Raw genomic sequence first — 19,339 nt, forward strand, 5'->3', positions numbered from 1 at the left:
CAGAGCTGGGAAGCCAGTTCTGCCTGTGTCCCTGAAGAGCACACAGAGGCCAGTGAAAATGAATATTGTGGTCCAGCCCACCTCTGGTTCAGTCAGCACAGGCTCAGAATGGACCAACTTGAGAGGTAGAAGCTTAAATGGGGCATGGCAGGGGAGGTTGGAGACAACTATTGGATGTTATATTGAAGTGAAGGCAGGAGTCAGAAAGCTAGCATCAGTGTAACAACAACCTTTTTTTGTCAAAAGGCCTCCTGCACCTCTATCTGACTTGTTCCCACACACAGCTGTGTTGCACAGGACCATCAAGCGAGCCTCTTTGCTAAGGGCAAACAGGGAGTCTTCAGTTAGAGGGGTCTCGACATTCAGAGCAGTCTTTCATATCCTCCGAGTAGTTCTCAATGTGGAATCTGGATTGTCGTGGTGTGGAAGTTAAATTTGCCCTGTAACTGGGTGCTGGCTTCTATGAGCAATACCTGGGCATCAGGATCTTCATTGATCGCAATGTGCACCGATGGCACTGGCTACGACACAGTTAGTGCCCAGATGTGCTGGCTGTGCAGCGCCTTCAGTCTCGGGATGCGCAGCAGAGATTCCTTCATAGCACTGAAGTCTACTGTACGCCCCTTGAGTCCCTTCCATCAGTACGAGCAGCACATCCCTCAGTATGGCTAGAATAGTGTGACCCCCCAGACCAGGATGGAGAAGACGAGGAACATACAGATGGGATCCACAATTTTATACTCTGGCTTGAAGTAGATAACGTAAGAAGCCACCAGTACCCCAACGCTCTGCACCAGGTCCCCCACAACATGAATGAAGGCACCTCGCACACTGGTGCTCTGCTTCTTCTCGTGGTGGTCTTGTGCGAATGCTCATGTGATCCTTCCGTAGGGCCATGACTATGACCATGCCCGGTCTGATGCAGGATAAAAAAAAACATTACGATGTTAACTGTTCATAATGGTGAGGTGATCAGTATATTATTCCCTGCCCACTCTCACCACGTGCTTTTGGTGCCCTCTCCCTGCCCGGCTCCATGCCCATGCTATTGCCCCCTGCACCCTGTCCCCTATTTCTGCTCTCTGCCCTCCCCTGCTCTCACTCCGTGCTTCCGGTACCCCCTGCCTGTCCGGCTCTGTGCCACAGCACCCTGCCTCTGTCCCACTCCCTACTCACTGCATACCCATGGCTAAGGTCCCTGCACCCTGCCCTGCTCACCACTGTCCTCTATCGCGGCACTCCCCCCTGTCCCTTGGTCTGCCCAACATGTCTGCCTTTCTGCCACTGCTCCCTGTCCCAACCCCTGCACTCTGTCCTGGCTCCCGGACACGCTCTCTGTTACTGCACCTTGCCCAGGGCCGGACTGGCTACCGGGCAGTTTGGAATGCTGCTGAGCTGGGGGCTGATTTTGTTTATGGGGACCTGCGTGTACTAAACGAAATTCGTTTTGCTTTCAGTATTTTGAGGCACACGCAGGTCTCCATGAACGAAATCAGCCCCCACTGCAATTAAATCAGCCCCCAGCTCGGCAGCATTCCAAACTGCCCGGTAGTCAGTCCAGCCCTGACCTTGCCCATGCTCCCTGCCCCTTCTCTAACCCTAGACTGCCCTTATCCTGCCCTTGCTCCTGTCCTGAGCCCTGTTCACCGTCTCTGGCTCTCCCTCACTCTTTCCTTGCCCCCCCTCTCTCCCGGTCTACGCCCTCAGTCTGTCGGTGACATCTCGACAATCTTCTCGTCGAACCCTCTGTCTCTCTCCATCCCCTCTCTCTCCTCCTGCCCCTACTGTCTCCCCAGGCCCCCTCTCCGTCCTGCCTCTCACGGTATCTCTGCCCCTCACTGTCTTTCCCCAGCCCCTCTCTCTCTTGCTCCTCGCAGTCTTTCAGTCCAGTGGCCCCTCTCTCTCTCTCACTCTCTTTCCAGAGCCCCAGTCTCTCCCCAGCCCCCCTCTCTCTCTTTCTCCCCATTCCCTCTCTCTCTCTCTCTTTCTCCCCATTCCCTCTCTCTCTCTCTCTTTCTCCCCATTCCCTCTCTCTCTCTTTCTTTCCAGACACTCTTTCTCTCCACCCCCTCTCTCTCTTTCTTTCCATCGTCCATCTCCTCTCTCTCTTTCTCTCCATCGTCCATCTCCTCTCTCTCTTTCTTTCCAGCCCCTCTCTTAACACCTCCTTCAATCTCGTAGTCACAAAACCAGAGATTATCAGCCCCACTGCCCAATAAACTAGGATTCCGGTCACCACCCAGATGGCAAGAACTGAGAGCAAAGCCCCCAGCCGTTGGAAGTAGACGAGATCTCCCTGGGACAGTTTGAATTCAGAAGAAGAAAGAGGTGCTCAGTGCCGGGGGGTTCCCTGGGGCTGATCGACCGACTCCTCGCTATAGGGTGCAGACTTTGGGAGTTCAAGAGACGGCCACTCGATCTGAACGCGCCTTTTAGGGACTGGATCTCAGGATAGCGCTGAGCCTGCAAAGGGAGCACCCACTCATACAGAGGAGCTGCTCTGTATTTTCATCGGGATTGACGCGTAGCATGAACTGAATCCTCACCACTCAACCGATTTTCTATATATTTTTTTGTTACCACATTTAACTGTATAACCCAGACATTATCAACACAATTACAAATTAAGCTAGCCATACAGTGCACGTTCGGAGTCTAATCTTTAAGCACGGCTCCGGGGATTTTCACCTCTTTAGAAACTCGCCCGGAGAGCTGTGGTGAGAGCATCCGATGACCCCCTCTGAACGGCGAGGGATGTAGGCGGCTGTGGAAAGTACTTTAAGCTTTCGTCCAGCGTCTGCACCCCAAGCTTCCTGTGAAGGGCCCCAGGCGTGGGGAGGGAAGGGGTAACTGGACCTGTATTTTCCGGGAATGGCAAGGGTTGAAGGCGAGTTCGAGCAAGGAAGGGGGAAAGGAGAGCTCTAAAAAAACAACTACACCTATTGTGAGCTTCCATAATGCATTAAGTAACAACAGGCGCGCAACACCCATTGGGCTCATGGGGCTTCAGCCCCCCCCCCCGTCGTGTGTGTCAGCCCGGGCTGACACAGCTTTGCGGGCTAGCGACCGTCTGATTGCAGCCGCACCAGAGTAGTTAGCAGGTCTTTAAACGACCATTTACATGTAAATTAGGCTTTTGTTACGTTTTCAGCCCTTCTTACAGCCACTCTTAGAATTAGCCCCCACCCGAAATATTTGTCAGCTCCCCCCGAAATGTGGCTCTTGTTGCCCGCCTGAGTAACAATAACTCTTCTGAACTAGCTCACCATCACCAGTGCGGAGCGCAGATACTTACCGATTTGCTACTCCACTCCGCCCACGATCAAAAGATCCATTTAAAGCGCAGTGCCCTCTGAAAAAGGCTGGTGGCGCGATTCCGGATTCTGCCCGACTTCAGTAAGAACGTCATGTTCCTCTGCCCGCCCCGCCCCAGCTAAGCTCAGTTCAGTCAATCTGAGCAGCTGGTTTTGGTAAGGGCGGGCAAACGCTAATGACAAAACTGAAAAGACAGTGAAGGGCTAATAAATGCATGCTGCAGCGCAGAACGATAGCTTAATTATTAGATGCCTGGCGAGCTACTACCAGGGGGTCGGCGAGCTACTGGTAGCTCGCGATCGACCTGTTGGAGACACCTCCTCTACGGTGTTGTTAATGGAAGAGTGCATATGTGAGGCAATAGGAGGAAAGAAAACATGTAGTATTAAACTAACACAGATTATAACGATGCACAGAAAAAAAGAATAATCAAAGAAACTATACATCTACTATGTAATATCTTGCAGTATTTCTCTTTCATTTTGCTCTTCTTACTATTCTCGTATGCGATCTTATACGTGTCAGAAATCTAGTCTAACCGATTCACCACCTAGTGGACTTAGACAATTAAACCTCGTCTGACTTACTAGATCGTAACTTAGACCTATACTCTTGCTGTGGAGTCTTTTCTAGCAAAGGCGGCGCAAAGTCTGTAATGTCTTTAATGTCTTTATTCTTTACCAAAGTTCCAGATTGTCCAAAGTACCGTTTGCAATGATGGGCATGAAGCCATCCTTTTCTTCCTTCGACCTTGATAGCTGTCCTCGTGGTCAGTAACACTAACTGCGGCGCCTTCCAACGCGGCTCAAGGGGGCTTGGTCGATCAAAGTTCCGCACGAAGACGAAATCACCAGGGACTATGGCGTGTTCCTTGACCTGGGTGTTGTCAGGGAAGGCGGCAGCAACCTGTGAACGACAAGAGAGTAGTGCAGACATCAAGGAAGCCAGGTAATCTGTCAGCATGTTACTGTCAACATCAGTTATTTTCTTAGGCATAGGCGTACCCCACATATTTGGCGGTCTACCGAAAACTACTTCATACGGAGATAGGCCTGTTCTGGAATGAGCTACCATACGCATGTAAAAGAGGGCAACCGGCAAGGCTACCATCCAATCCACGCCCTTTTCTGCACAGATCTTTGCTAGTTTCGTCTTGATTGTCTGATTATGTCTTTCTACAAGGCCTGCTGCTTCAGGGTGTCGTACACAATGGAACTTCCAATTATATCCTAACAGAAGAGACACTTGTTTCATTAATTCAGAGGAAAATGGCTGACCATTGTCTGAGTAGACGACACTGGGCAATCCGTATCTGGGAAAGAATTCGCGCACCAATTGCCTGGCGGTTGTCACAGCAGTATAATCTGGAACTGGATACGCTTCTGTCCATCTAGTTAGTGCACACACAACTACCAAGACATACTTGTAACCTCTACATCTGTCCATTTGGATATAATCCATCTGGAGGACCTCAAAAGGGTGGTCAGGAGGATGAAATCCGCCTTGTTCCACCGGGATGCCTTTACCTGGATTGAACTGGCAACAGATCATACATGTTCGTACTTTCTGTTTCGCTGCTGCACGCAGGTGCTTGTTAAACCAGATATTCTGTAAGCTGTCTATCATTGCCTTCTCTCCCAAGTGTGCTGGACTATGTGTTGTGTTTATGATTACTTGTACCATGGAATCTGGAAGAAACCATGTGCCTTTTCCCTTAGTCATCCAACCTTGGTCAGTCTGGACCCCTCCTTGTTCAGTCCATTTCTTTATTTCATCTGTAGTGGCATGTGTCTGTATGTCGAGTACATCTTGAGAAGGATCCCTAACTGTCATGCTTTTTGTCAGTAATGGTACCTCTGTCCTTGTTGTGTCTGTTGGTGTCTGGGCTGTAAGTTTAGCAGTTCGGTCTGCCAGGTCATTACCCTGGGAAATGGTGTCTGTAACTTTGGTGTGAGCTTTGCATTTAAGGATAGCTATGGCTGCAGGTAAATGTATTGCTTCCAACAGGGCCTGAATTAGCGGGCCGTGCTGAATTTTGGCCCCATGAGAGGTCAAAAAACCTCTCTCCCTCCACAGTACTCCGAAATCATGAACTACGCCAAAAGCATATTGTGAATCTGTATAAATGTTCACTCTCAAGTACTTAGCTCTTATGCAGGCTTGTGTCAGAGCGATGAGCTCTGCTGCTTGTGCTGACAGTGTGTCTATTCTTTGTGTCTCTATGACTTCAGTAGCAGTGGTCACGGCATATGCTGCTACTAACTCTCCTGCACTCGTTCTCATGCATGATCCATCTACATAGAGTGTTAAGTCAGGGTCTGGAAGTGCAATATCTGTCAGGTCTTGTCTTGGTTTCGTCACTATATTCATTACTTCCACACAGTCATGTGGTGGTGCATTTACTGTACTTGAGGGCAAAAGTGTAGCAGGGTTCAGAATGTTACATCGTCTGATCTCTATGTGTGGTTGAAATAATGTCAGTTCATATCCTGTCAGTCTCGCTACAGTCAAATGTTGTGTCTGTGTCCTGTTTAAGAGAACCTCCACTGCATGCGGTACCTGTACTGTCAGGGGGTGTCCCAGCACTATCGAGTCACTTTGTCTTATGGCTAGGGCTGTTGCCGCAACCGATTTTAGGCACGCAGGCAGAGCCTGGGCCACTGGGTCCAGTGTACTAGAAAAATAAGCACAAGGCTTGTGTTTTCCTGCTTGATCTTGTGTGAGGACAGATAACGCTGTTCCATCCCGTTCAGTTACGAAAAGCATAAAAGGTTTACTGTAACTAGGAGTCGCTAGAACTGGCGCTTGACATAATGCTCTTTTTAATTCCTCAAATGCCAAGGTATGTTCCTGTGTCCAAGGGAGGACAGTCGAAGACGCTGCCTCCTGTGTTGTCAATTGTATGAGTGGTTTGGCTAGATAGGCATACTGGGGAATCCATTGCCTACAGTATGAAGTGAGGCCAATGAAGGCCCGTACTTCCTTTTGTGTCTTGGGCTGTGAAAGGTTAGAAATGAGCTGTATACGTTCTTGTGTTAGCTGTCTACCCTCCTTGGACAGCAAGTGTCCAAGGTACACCACTTGCTGTTCACAGAATTGTAACTTTGAAGGGGACACTTTGTGCCCCTTGTCTGCCAGAAAGTGTAAAACTGTCAGTGATGCATTTTCGCAGTCTGGTTCTGATCGTGCTGTAATTAGGATGTCGTCTACGTACTGGAGTAGTGCAGTGTTGGTAGGCATGCTAATACTGTCCAGCTGTCTTTTTAATGCCTGACTGTAAATGCTAGGGCTTTCTGTAAAACCTTGTGGTGCTCTCGTAAATTTAAAGCTTCGTCCTTTTAAACTGAATCCGAAAAGATATTGGCTATCTGGATGAATGGGAACACTAAAGAAAGCATTCTTCAAGTCAATGACAGTAAAGAACGTTGCCTCAGAATCAATAGCAGTCAGTAATGAAGAAATGTCTGGAACCACTGGATATTGTGGTACTACACATTTATTCAATTCTCGAAGGTCAACAACTAGTCTGTACACTGGTAGTACACTAGGGTCTGAACGTTTAAGGATAGGAATGACAGGTGAGTTACATACATTCGAGTCAGTCTCCACCACTACCCCTCGTGAAATGAGCTCGTCAACGATTTTCAATAAGGCTACTTCGGCATCAGGTGGTAACTTGTATTGTCTAATACGTGGTAGTACTACTCCTGCTTTGAGAGTGACATGGTGTGGTGTTATGTTCATGTAACCTACGTCAGTCGGTCCTTGTGCCCATAGGAGCTGTGGCACATTCTGGAGTCTGTGGTCAAAATCAGTCAGCACATAATGTCCCTTAAAATCACGTAAGAACATTCGCACTCTGTCGTGCTTGCTTCCAATTGTCGCAGGAGTGCCACGGAGCCTGATGCCTAGCCCTCAGTTTCGCCCCTATCACCTCTCAGTGTTAGAAATGATAACTAACACTTAAGTGATGACTTGGGGAAAACAGGGGAACACAACAAGGAAAGGAGGGGAAGACACTGCACTCTGCACTCGTCTTGACAGGACAGGTTTCTATTTGCACCGGAACTGTATCTATAAGACAAAGCAAATAATTAATATAGTTCTGTTCTCCCTATCCCACTCATGTGGTGTATAGATCTAGCTATGTGTATTTATACCTAAGGGAAGTTGTGTATAATCTCTGTCCCCTGTTATATTGAAGAGTCTTGATCTTCCTATTGATGTACCTAGAAATAAGGTCACAGGAGATTAGGTATAGCCAGGAGAGATCTAGGTCATAACTATAGACTTTTATATACAAAGTACCTCTTAGCCTCAGAGGATACACGAAAGAAATATCCAATGTTGTACAATCCCTTGTTATAATCTCACAAGGAATGTATATATCCACACTAGGAATAACAGGGCGCCTAAAGGAACCCGACGCTACTGAGATAAACAAGGAAATAGCTCAAGCGAGCGACCACGGAGAGAAGTCTACAAACAGAGACTCGACTCTAAACCACCAACAACCAAAGGGCAAATGAAAACTAAAGAAAAAGAGAAGTGAAAATAACGGTGACAAATCAGCCGACTCGACACCCACAATATAGCAACCAAACTCGAATACAGAATCAAGAAAGGGAAATAATCCCCGCACTCACGAACCGCAGTAACAACGCCGATGGAGGAAAACGCCAACCACTAACTCCTCGGACGCTCCCCCGTGACCCGGAACGAATTCAGGAACACTAGCTTAACGCGAAGCGCTTCCGGGATAGTGAGGCGGTCCTAAATGCTCCGACAATCTTCCTGCGCATGCGCATTACTCTCGCCTTCAGATGAGACGTTCTTGCCAACCACGTCCATCTTGCCAACCACAGCGTTTGTTTGTGACGCTGATTCCGCTCCAGGTAAGCAGGCATGACACACTCCCTCTGGAGAACAACAGATAACTGCTCCTAGTTCTTTTAATGTCTTCATACCAAGTACGTTTTCTGGACATGATTTAGTAAGTAGCAAGTCTGTGGTACGTGACAGTGGACCAACCCCGAGGGAGACTGGTTTCGATACTTCATTAACAATAGGCTTTCCTGAAAATCCCAGGGAAACATTCTGTGAGCCCGAGAGAGGTGCCCCTGGAACCTCGTCATGGCTGATGGTAGTTCTGCTCGCCCCTGTGTCAATCAGAAACTTTCGGTCCTGTCCTAGTACACGACTATGTACATACGGACCCTCTTGATCTACAGGAACCTCAATAAGGGGCAAGCCAACTTCCCTCTCAAGGCTGTTTCATGAGAACTGTTGATATTCTGGATAGTCTGACTGTGTGTACTGATACATTTGTGGTGTGGCATGAACAGGCGGTGGTGGAGGTGGAAAATTCGCTACTGTCTGCTGTGTGTTCTGTTGGGTGCTATTTTGCCTAGGAGTGTATTGTCGTTCTTTTGTCTTGCCTGTAGCTATATTGTGTTTCAGGACAGCACATTCCTTTACATAGTGACCTGGTTGTTTGCAATAATTACAGTTCCCCTTGACAGGTGTCGTGCTATTTTTGTTCGTATTTGCCGGTACCATTTGGGCAACCAGCACCTTCATTTTTGTCTCTTTCATGCGTCTCTTTTCCTGATCCTGCTCTTCTCTAATCCTGTTCTGGTGATATTGTAGCATCTGTAACATTTGTGAAGGGCTGTTTGCTTGCCAAGTACTCTCAACCTTCAGTACTCTATTCTTGATCTGGGGTAAGGAATTCTCTACTAATTTGCTCACGAAAAGATGTGGATATGATTCGCTACCTGGCTTAAGGCCACTATTAATAGTAAAGCATTTCTCGAATCTAGAATAGAAATCACTTGTGTCCTCTTCTTGTTTTTGTTTACAGGCTGAAATAGCATCCCAGTCTTCCTTTTTAGTAATCAATAGTCTCGGCAAAACCTGTATCAGGAGTTCAGGCAGTTCCTTAGCTTTGTCCCCAAGACCAACCCCCGGGAGCCTGCCTTTTTCTTCTGTTTCCAGTGCATCCCAACTTAACTTTTTCTCGCCCACCTCCCAGTCTTTTTCCTTAAGCTTTTCATAAATACCTGCAGGCAACAGTACTTTCAATAGTTTCAGAATGTCAGCGTACGTATAATCTCCTATACGGAGGATGTCTTTTCATTCTCGGTGAAACCCCCCCGGGTCTTTATCATGGCAGGGCAACATCCTTTTCATTTCCAGTATTTCTAATTTCGTCAAGGGGGTGTAAACATACACCCGTTGAAACTCATTGTTTGCATTTTTGATGGGATGTACCTCTCGTAGGGGGTTCTGTCTGTCTACGTATAGGTGCTTTCTGTCGTGGTGTGGGGCGGGAAGCATGCATGTGGTCAGAGAATTCAGGTACTTATGTCGTTGATCCAGGATGACATTAATTAATTCAGTACCCAGGCCTGTCCATCTGTCTAGAAGCATGTCGTCCAATAATTTATACAATTGACCGGGATCGGAATATTGATTCTCATACAACGTTATTAAATGTTGGACCATGTAAATACCAGCCAAACGCTGTTCGTTCGGTGGAAGGCTCAAGAAAGTCTGGGCCACTATATCACTGCTATATATATTAGAATTTGACACCCACTGGGTGGCTGACCGGGCCAACTCCATTTCGTGTGGGTTGTGAGATCGCTCGCTCCCTATCCGTTGTTTCAGGGCTGTTTCAGTAGCTTGGAACAGATTTTCAAGGGAATATCTTTCTTTTATAGCTGGCCCCTGTTTACGGTAGTCGAGGCACTTGGGCCTGTCAAACCGTCGTGCATTGCCTACATAATTCATTTTGTCCTTTGCCTTGTTTTCTGACTCTACCTCTTCCGTTGATGACTCACTCTTCTCGTCAGACCCTACTCTGTGTATTGCTAATATTTCCTTTCGTATTTTCTTGTACATGCTATCTGTCTGTCCCTGTTTATCATGCCGACTGGCATCTATGTGATCACTCCATTCTATCAAACCAGGTTTTACATCTCCGTCTCCTTCGTCTTGTTCCCTGATCAGGCAGTTAATAATAAAACGTAGGATATAATTCTTAACCCCAACCTTTCTGTGTAGCATGGCTTGTACTATACAATCGGGTTCCTCCCCCGTTCTAATGAAACGGTACATTTTATCTAGGTGCTCTTTCATGTCTGGTAATTTGTCCAAATATGTGACGGCTTGTCTTAGTCTTAGTGAAATCACGAGCATTGAACCCTTTCCTGGTTCTGGATCATATACACAATGTGGAATTGCTACATCTACAGTAGACACCCCTCTTCCTACTGCCCCGGGCCACACGTCTTCTTTTACGAGCTGCTGGAGCTGATCCGCTGGTGGGGGCGGAGGGAAATCTGCATTTGCGTAGTCCGGTGGGGACTCTTCTAGATAGGAGGAAATAAAAGCCTCGGATCCTGTCTGCTTTATTCTACATACTCTATATGGTACAGGTGGTGGCGTTCGCGACCTACTGGGTGTTTCTGAGGGGGTCATTCTAGCTAGTTCTTCCGAGAGGACGGGATAAATACCAGTAACGACGGCATTTCTTTCTCTATCAGCCTGTTCTGTTTTGACCCGCTCCCCCTCCTCCCGCAGTTCTTTTTCTTTGGCTTTTTCCGCTGCTTGTTTAGTTCTCTCTGCTTTGTTCAATTCTTTCTCTGTTCTCCTATGTGACTCTTTGCGCCATAACTCGATGGCATCTTTCTGAGAGGGTCTTGATTTCTTTTTCCATAGCGCTTCCTCTACTCTCATAATGCATTCAGAATCCCATGTTCCCGAGACAGGCCATCTATATTTCTCCTCCAAATCCTTCGTGTAATCTACCCATAAGTCTAAAAACAAAATAGCGTCTAGCCCGTGCTTATTATACATATAATGACCAGGTGTGTCTCTAGGCGGGATGTTAACTGACTCTTCTAGTATACCTTTCCTGGTCCCTATCTGACGTAATTTCGAAAACAGTGGCATGTTGAAACCAACACAATGGAAACACAATACACACAGAATAGACTGACACAATCAACAATCATTCACACAAAAAAATTAAACACTAAAACAGATACAATCTAAACTGACACAGAGAGCTAAACATGTACTTGAAAAAACAACTTTATGCACTGGAATACAGCACAGCCATACCGGTCCCAGAAATGAGACACGTCTTTACCGTGTTCATGTGAACGGACACGTCTTTACCGTGTTCATATAACATGACCCGTCTTTAACTTTATGCGTTCCCCATAGTGGTACTCACCGGGAAGCAGAACTTGAAGGCCTCGGAAACTTGATACTGCGCATGCGCCTCGGAACAGGTGGGCCTTCGGAAACCTCGGACCTTGCTCTCTCACGGGTTGGGCTCTGGTTGGGATGATCCGCAATCCTCACCGCCTCGTGTGGACGCCTGGTCGCAGTCCGTCTCCTCCGTGGGCCTGAGGGAGTAAGCAGGAAGTCCCGCTGGCGTATACACTTTGAAGTCCGTCACGGCTGTAGAAGGGGGCAAGGGCTGGACCTACATCTCCGGCGCGTGGGGAAGGGGATTAGTCCCTGTTCGGGCGCCAGATTTATGTGGTAAATAAAATATTACCCTGTCATAATTTCTATAAATAAACAAAGTGTCATGCATTAAATGAGAGGCAGAGTCCGTGGTGTCCGATTCAAAAGGGCTTTATTTCCATAACTCGAGTTAGGGGAGAATCGGTTCCATCACCACTAAGGTTCAGGAAGGGTCTTCTAAACCTTATTTACTGAGTACAATATTTATACTTTCAATCTCGTACATAGGGAGGAACGCTCCAGGCAGAGCAAGCGAAAGAGAGATAAGAGCATGTGGGCGTGCATTTGAGGAGTCATAGGTGAGTCATAGGTGGGTGGATACATGGAGGGGGTTGCATGGCCAGCTTGAACTTTGCCCTACTTGTGTGCGCAACTTGATCATGACGTGCAACTGACGTGTAACTGGGGGGAGCTGACATTCAGTCTAGTAGGGAGGCCTTCAGTGTCAGGGCGATCAGCACGTCTGGTATTATCTGATATCTTGAGTCCGGGGATGTATTATCTGAAGCAAAGGTCGCTCATCACTAAGAGCCAGAGAGGGCATATATTTCTTCGTTCATTGCGTGGGGGCCGTGGGCTTTCTACGGATGCAAGCTCTGTAATTCACTTAAACGGAGACAGAAAGGCTAGGCCCTATCTCTGCAGACGGGTTCTGTTTACCTTCTTCACCAGGCAGGAATGTGATTCTGTAGAGCAAGCAGATAACTGTTGTGTAAAATACTGTCTTGGCACCCCGTGCTGGGCCTCTTTCGGCTGAGCCAGAAGTATGCGAGGTCAGGGATACGTAACTGCAGCTCTCAGAGTGTCTGGAGTCATGAAACCCTAATTCAGAGACTGGCTCAGGCTGAGCCACAAAAATGGGTTCATCTTGATTTAAGAGTGCACAGTGCAAACACATGGGCCTCAATGCAAAATTAACGTTTCTTACATGGGAGACTTGATGACTGGCATCCTCATGCAGGACGTAAATGCACCGGCCTCGTTATTCAGGCCACTAAGGGAAAACGCATGGGTGACATGCACATACATTAAACATAGGGTACACGCAGGGGACATATTGGTCATGTAAAATTTCATTTTCCTCATTCCATCACTTTTAAATGCCGAACCCAAAGTCTTGGCGAAACTGTTGGCTAATCGCCTCATAAAGGTGATTGGCGACTTGATACACCCGGATCAGTCCGGATTTATTCCGCACCGCAACACAGCGCTCAACTTGCGTCGTCTTCATGGCGTCCTGGCGAGGGCGGGGTCCCTGCGTGAGCCGGCCATCTTGGTGTCCTTGGATGCCACGATGGCCTTTGACACCGTAGAATGGCCGTATTTGTGGGCCGCCCTCGCGAAGTTTGGGTTCGGCCCCGGGTTTATCGGTTGGGTTAAACTCCTGTATGCGGAGCCGCTTGCCCAGGTTGTGGTTAATGGTAGGGTCTCGAAGTCCTTTGTGCTTGGGAGGGGTACACGACAGGGATGCCCATTATCTCCTTTGCTGTTCGCGCTCGCCCTGGAACCCCTAGCTGCTTGGCTGCGATGGGAACGTCACTTAAGGGAATCAGATGGACCCCTGACTTTGAGGACCGCCTATCGTTATACGCAGATGATATTCTGCTATACCTCACCTCCCCATGGAAATCGTTGGGAGTACTGTTTGATGTCCTTAGCTCATTTGGCAAAAACTCCGGCCTGGTGATTAATTGGGCTAAATCCTGCGTCTATGCACTCACTGGTGATGTGCCCCCGCTACCGCGCAAATGCCCGATACAGATAACGCAGACTGGATTCAAATATTTAGGGATCTTTATATCATTAGACCCCGTGGTACGTTATGAGCGCAACCTGCTCCCCCCGCTGCTCTGGCTTAAATCTGATGTAGCGGCCTGGAGTGGCCTGCCGTTGTCCCCGCTCGGAAGGGCTGCCCTTTTTAAGATGATGTCCCTGCCCCGGTTCTTATACGCCCTTCAGAATACACTTGATCTCGTACCAGCACGATACTTCCGCGAGGTAGAGGGTCTGCAGAGGCAATTAGTTTGGGGCGGGCGTTCTCGTATCGCTGTTGCAAAATTGACACTGCCTTGGTACGACGGGGGCATTGCATTGCCAGACATCAGGCGCTACTATTGGGCATCTCAGTTGAGTGCCATTAACCGTGTCATGTATGGCCCAACGCCGAACCCTGCGTTTGAAATGGACAAATGGCAGTTGCCGGGAGGGAATTATACCAGGGCACTATATTCTAAATCGAATTGCAAAGTACTGTCAGGGCCCACCGCAGTGGCCGTGCGGGTGTGGAGAAGTGCGAACGCAGCAATGGGATGGTCTGACAAATTGACCAGGGCGACCCCTGTTTATGCGGCGGAGAGACTGGGTAGCCTGTGGACGACGAAGGGCTTTGAGAAGTGGGACCTTATCGGTATCAGTACGATTGGGGATCTGTGGGTCAAAGATAGGATCAAGACCTTTGAGGAGCTGCAGTCGGAATATGCTCTTAGTAATAGGGAGCATTTTCGCTATATACAGATCCGACATGCGCTCCACTCGGTCTTCCCAACCGGAACTGTCATTCCGGAATCCTCCCCCCTTGAGGATAGGGTGCTTGATGGCTATACTCCCGATAGCACCATATCTCTCATATATAAAAAACTGATTAACGACCGAACGGATCTGCCTCTGCAGCTCCGTGAGGCGTGGACCGGTGATGGACTGAAATTGGACGATGAAGATTGGCAGGCGGCGGTATCCTCCCCGAAAGAGGTCGCGATCCCGGCCCGTCTCCGGCTGGTGCAACTGAAGATCTTACACCGTATCTATGTAACTGGTCCCCGTCTGGTTCGTGTGGGTCTCGCTGTGGATGGAATGTGTAGGCGTGGCTGTGGTGCGCTGGGTACCTTCCTACATATTATATGGGAATGCCCGGCTGTGGCTCTGTTCTGGAACCGTGTGCATGTGATTATGGAGGAGGTCACTGGAGTTTCTCTGTTGCCTGAGGCCCCCCGTTGTTTGCTGAATATATGGGAGCCGAATGACTACACTGTGGCACAAATGCAATGGGCTACGCTTGGCAACATGGTGGCTAAAAGAGACATAGCACAGTTATGGGGGTCCCAGAGGGCACCTACGACTTCTGCGTGGGAAGAAAATATGGACTGGTGCATGTTCAGGGAAAAAACGGTATATGTTGAACGTGGTGAACCCAAAAAGTGGGGTAGGGTCTAGGACCAATGGAATTCATATCGTGGGGAGATTTGTGCCCCCCCCCCGTTAGCGGGAGCCCCGGTACTGCCACAGTCCCCGTGACCTGACGTACCTACAAACATTTAGATTTTCGCATTCCGTGCCAGATTACCCAGGGGGCCCCCCCTCCCACTTTTCATTTCATCCTTATTTCTATATGTATGTTTGATATGACTCTCCCCCATGAGAACCATGTTTGCCGCATTGCCTCTTGTTTCGTGTGTTATTGTTGTTTCTTCTCGTTTTTATGATTAATAAAATAGTAAGACCTCCACTATTTCCTACACCACTGTTCTGCTCCTGTCGAAACGATACGTTGAATTGCTGCTGGGCCCCCGGGCTTTCGGCTGAAAGCTGTGTAAATTGGCAATACCACCTGCTCTCTATTGTTTTAGCGACGGCCGGCCCCTGTGGTTGTAGGCTCGCAAATGTAATACTGCAATTGAAATAAAGGTTTTCAAAAATAAAAAATAAAAAAAAATAAAGAGTAACTGTTGATAGTAGTGGGCTAAAATAATATTTCAAGGACTCAAAAGATTGGGGATGAAAAATCCAACAACTTGCCACTATAAAATTTATCATAACTAGTACAGAAAATAAGTTAAAGAATTTTCTTTACTGTGAGCCAAATCTATCCTTCTAACAGCCTTTCCTGATGGGCCAGCCCTTAACACGCTCAGCCAAAATGCTTTGATGAGGGGATAACTGTCCTGCATAGAGACGGAGGTTATCTAGGGGTCAGGGGTCTCTGCAGCTGCAGCCAAAGGGACAGAAAGGGGCTGTGTAAGCAAACTGGGCTTCAAAGAAAGCAGGACAGTAAGGAATGACAGCTAGGCCTAACCCCTCTTCCTGTATCCCCCAGCCAGATGGGAGCAATGGAATTTGCAGGTGGTCGGGCAGGGGAGTGTTAAGGGAAAGGAGCCACACCAGTAGGCTGGCATAACCAGGTCTTACTTCCAAGGAGAGACATTCTCCATCTTTGAATTTGAAAGTACATTGCTTTGTGGGACAAGAATTTTCCACCCTTTGGAGGAAGCGGTCACGCATTTAGGTGACACCCTGTACCCCACTGGTCAGGAATGCCCTCCTACTTGTCACCCCAGAACATTTGATAAATATGTGAGAGCTGCATAGCGACTCAGATCTACTGCTGGAAACTACAAGGAGAACTACCCTGCTGGAACCCTGGCCTGCACCAAGAGGACTGAACTCTGAATGACTGCACCTACTGCACACTAAGGAACTACAGTCCTAAGGACTTCCTTCAAAAAGAGATGGAGTGGACTACCTGAAAGTAGCACGTTAACAGAGCTGCACCGGCATCATCTCCAGCACGACAAGCCCAGCTGACCACCTTGAGTTGGGCTTTAAGGGATTTGGCCTGGTGCACTGTGGGAACTGTAGTGCCAACTTCCGAGGAGCAACTCAGAGACTCTGGAACCTTGGATGTTGTTTGGGGAAACTTTGAACTCCCAAATGGAACTCCAGGAAGCACCTCCTGAAGTTTGGAGGACTTTTGAGAACAAGCGCCATAAATGGACTCACCCATCGACGAGAGTCAAGCTGCTGACGTCGAACCGCGACTTGCCTGGATTTAACGTTCTGCTTGCTGGAAAATCTGGAGCTCAAGACTTCCAGGATTTCACTGAGGCCTCACACTGATCCAAGCTGCCGCCATTGACTCCAATCCCTGCCTAAAGAGGAACCTTACTTGACAACTAGATAAATTCCTCCAGAAAAGTTTCTAACTGCGAAGGTAAAATTTTGACTGAGGCCTTTCTGCTTAGTGTATCTGACCAGGGCTCCATCGCGGTCAGCCTCAACCTTTGGCTTTGTCCCGGTCAAGCCCGACCAGATGTCCCAATTTGATGTCATTAGCTTTTAAGCACTAGAAAGTGTTTATTATTTAAAAATCCATATCTGCAGTTCCCTACATTGGATGTCTGTCATTTCGATGTCCTTTTAAAGATAACAATATTTTCTATTTTTATAAATTGGTGTTAGAATTTTATTTTGTGTTGTGTTTTACATATTTAATGTATTGGTGCTTTACACACCTGTCTCTTGAGTTAAGCCTGCCTGCTTGTCACCAGCTACCAAGGGATGAGCAAGGGAATAATTTATTGAGACCTTGTCTGGACCTTATATTGCAAAGGAGGCATTATTTGCAAGTGGTAGGCGCATACTTACCCCTACTAATAATCCACCTTCCAACACCTAAAGCAAGATAATGAAAGATAAGTAACAGCAGGAATGAAACCGGTATAGAGAAGAATGAGGCGGTGATCAAGTGTACACATGTGTAAGAACCTAATTTGTGAGGTGTGTAACTAATGGGGAACTACTCAAGGACATGTAGGGGAAGGTTATCCAACCTATATTCAATACGTGAAACTTGATGGAACAGACCAATGTCAACTACTAGGGTACCCCATAACAAAGGGAGAAAAAAGGGGTAATGGAGGAGAATGTAATTAAACCTACTGGTTGAGTGAGAAGGTTGGATAAAAGTAGAGGAGCAGGCCTTGTGTCAAGGAATGGCAGAGGTAATTAAAATGGGTCTCAGCAAAAGGCCACGGTTAAGGTAATGCTCAACACTAGAGGCATTATCGACAACAACCTAAGAAGAGTCCCCCTCACTTAGGAACCTACTTCATCCCTCATCACGCCCCAGCTTAAATGCATACTCTTAAACTGTAGATCGGCCTCTAGACACGCAGCTGACATAGCTGACCTCATTATCACACAAGAACCGGACCTGTTAATGTTAACTGAAACCTGGCTAAAGGAATCCTCTACACCAATCACTGACATATTAGTACACCCAAACTACGACCTCATCAGATTGGACAGAACTGATAAGACAGGGGAAGGTATCGCCTGTATACACCGTAGCAATATTTCAGTAAACAGAGCCATATCCCCTGTATTCCCTTCTTGCGAATATATATGCCTCGACATCACCAGCAATGGCAAACCATTATGCTCTTTACCCACCATCTATCATCCACCAGGTGAGAACCTCGCCTTCACCGAACACTTCATGGATATGGTATCAGCGAACACTGGGCGCCAAAATACCCAAATATTCCTTGGAGACCTCAATCTCCATTGGGACGATCACAATGATACAGTGGTCAATAGTCTCAAAAACTTCCTAGATGACCTAGATCTAACCCAAATCTGTAACAGCCCTACACACGATAAAGGTTCAATCCTGGATTTAATAATCTCTAAAAGAGATTCCATTCAGCTAGAGTCGATCCAACCTTGTGACTGGTCAGACCATCATATTACCTTCTTCATCAAGGAAATTGGGAAACTTAACTCAGTTCAATCCACAGGACCAATAATATGGAAAAGAGACCTGAAAAAATCAACCCTAACATTTTGCCATCCTCCAGTTACAATCTACTTCTGCCCCCCTGCAGGGTCTTCTGAAGTACATTATCTCACCAATCATTACCTCTATGCCATGACCTCGATAATAAATGAGGTCACACCTCTTCAACTAAAGAGAGCCTCCATAAAAGATTCTAAGCCCTGGTACAATGGAATACTCAACGAGGACAGATGTTCGCTCAGAACTTCTGAACGCACCTGGAGATCAGTTCCATCCGCCAATCACCTCAAGATTCTAAGGACAAAGAGAAATGCATATTACCAAAAGATCAAGCGTACCAAAGCCGACTTTTTCAGCCTCCAACTAGACCAAGCAAGAAATCACCCCAAAACACTTTTTGAATTAATCAAAACCCAATCTAAGGATGCACCACAACGTCCACAAGACATGTCGTGCCCGCAACCAAACTGTGAAGAATTTTCTGCCTTCTTCACTCAGAAGACTGACACCAAGAAGGACCTCTTAAATGATCTAACCTTACACTCGGGACCACATACAAAAACCTCCCCAGCATTTCCCATTGCGCCATACCAAATCCCATCAAAGCTTGACCTAAAAAATGACGCAGCCTGGTCATCCTTTACCATCTATTCTGAAGAAACCATAGGAAAAATACTCAGTGCCCTGAACCCTGCCAATCACTTCACCGATCCTCTCCCCGCAAATGCTGTCAAAGACCTAACTCCTCTGCTTCTGCCTCTCTGGACCAAGATCATAAACAGCTCACTTCAATCACTCATTCTAAAGAAGCCCACGATCGACCCTACGGACCTAAACAACTATCGCCCTATTTCCAATATTCCTACCTTGGCCAAACTATTGGAAAAATGTGTTCACCTACAACTGACG

The 19,339-nt window shown here is 47.5% G+C and overlaps 1 pseudogene; it reads right to left on the reverse strand.

Moving 5' to 3' along the window:
• Positions 1-340: 340 nt before the first annotated feature.
• Positions 341-16,636, reverse strand: LOC144769147 (proton-coupled zinc antiporter SLC30A2 pseudogene; annotated as a pseudogene).
• Positions 16,637-19,339: the final 2,703 nt, after the last annotated feature.

Source organism: Lissotriton helveticus, chromosome 7, assembly GCF_964261635.1.
Source record: "Lissotriton helveticus chromosome 7, aLisHel1.1, whole genome shotgun sequence".
Taxonomy (NCBI): domain Eukaryota; kingdom Metazoa; phylum Chordata; class Amphibia; order Caudata; family Salamandridae; genus Lissotriton; species Lissotriton helveticus.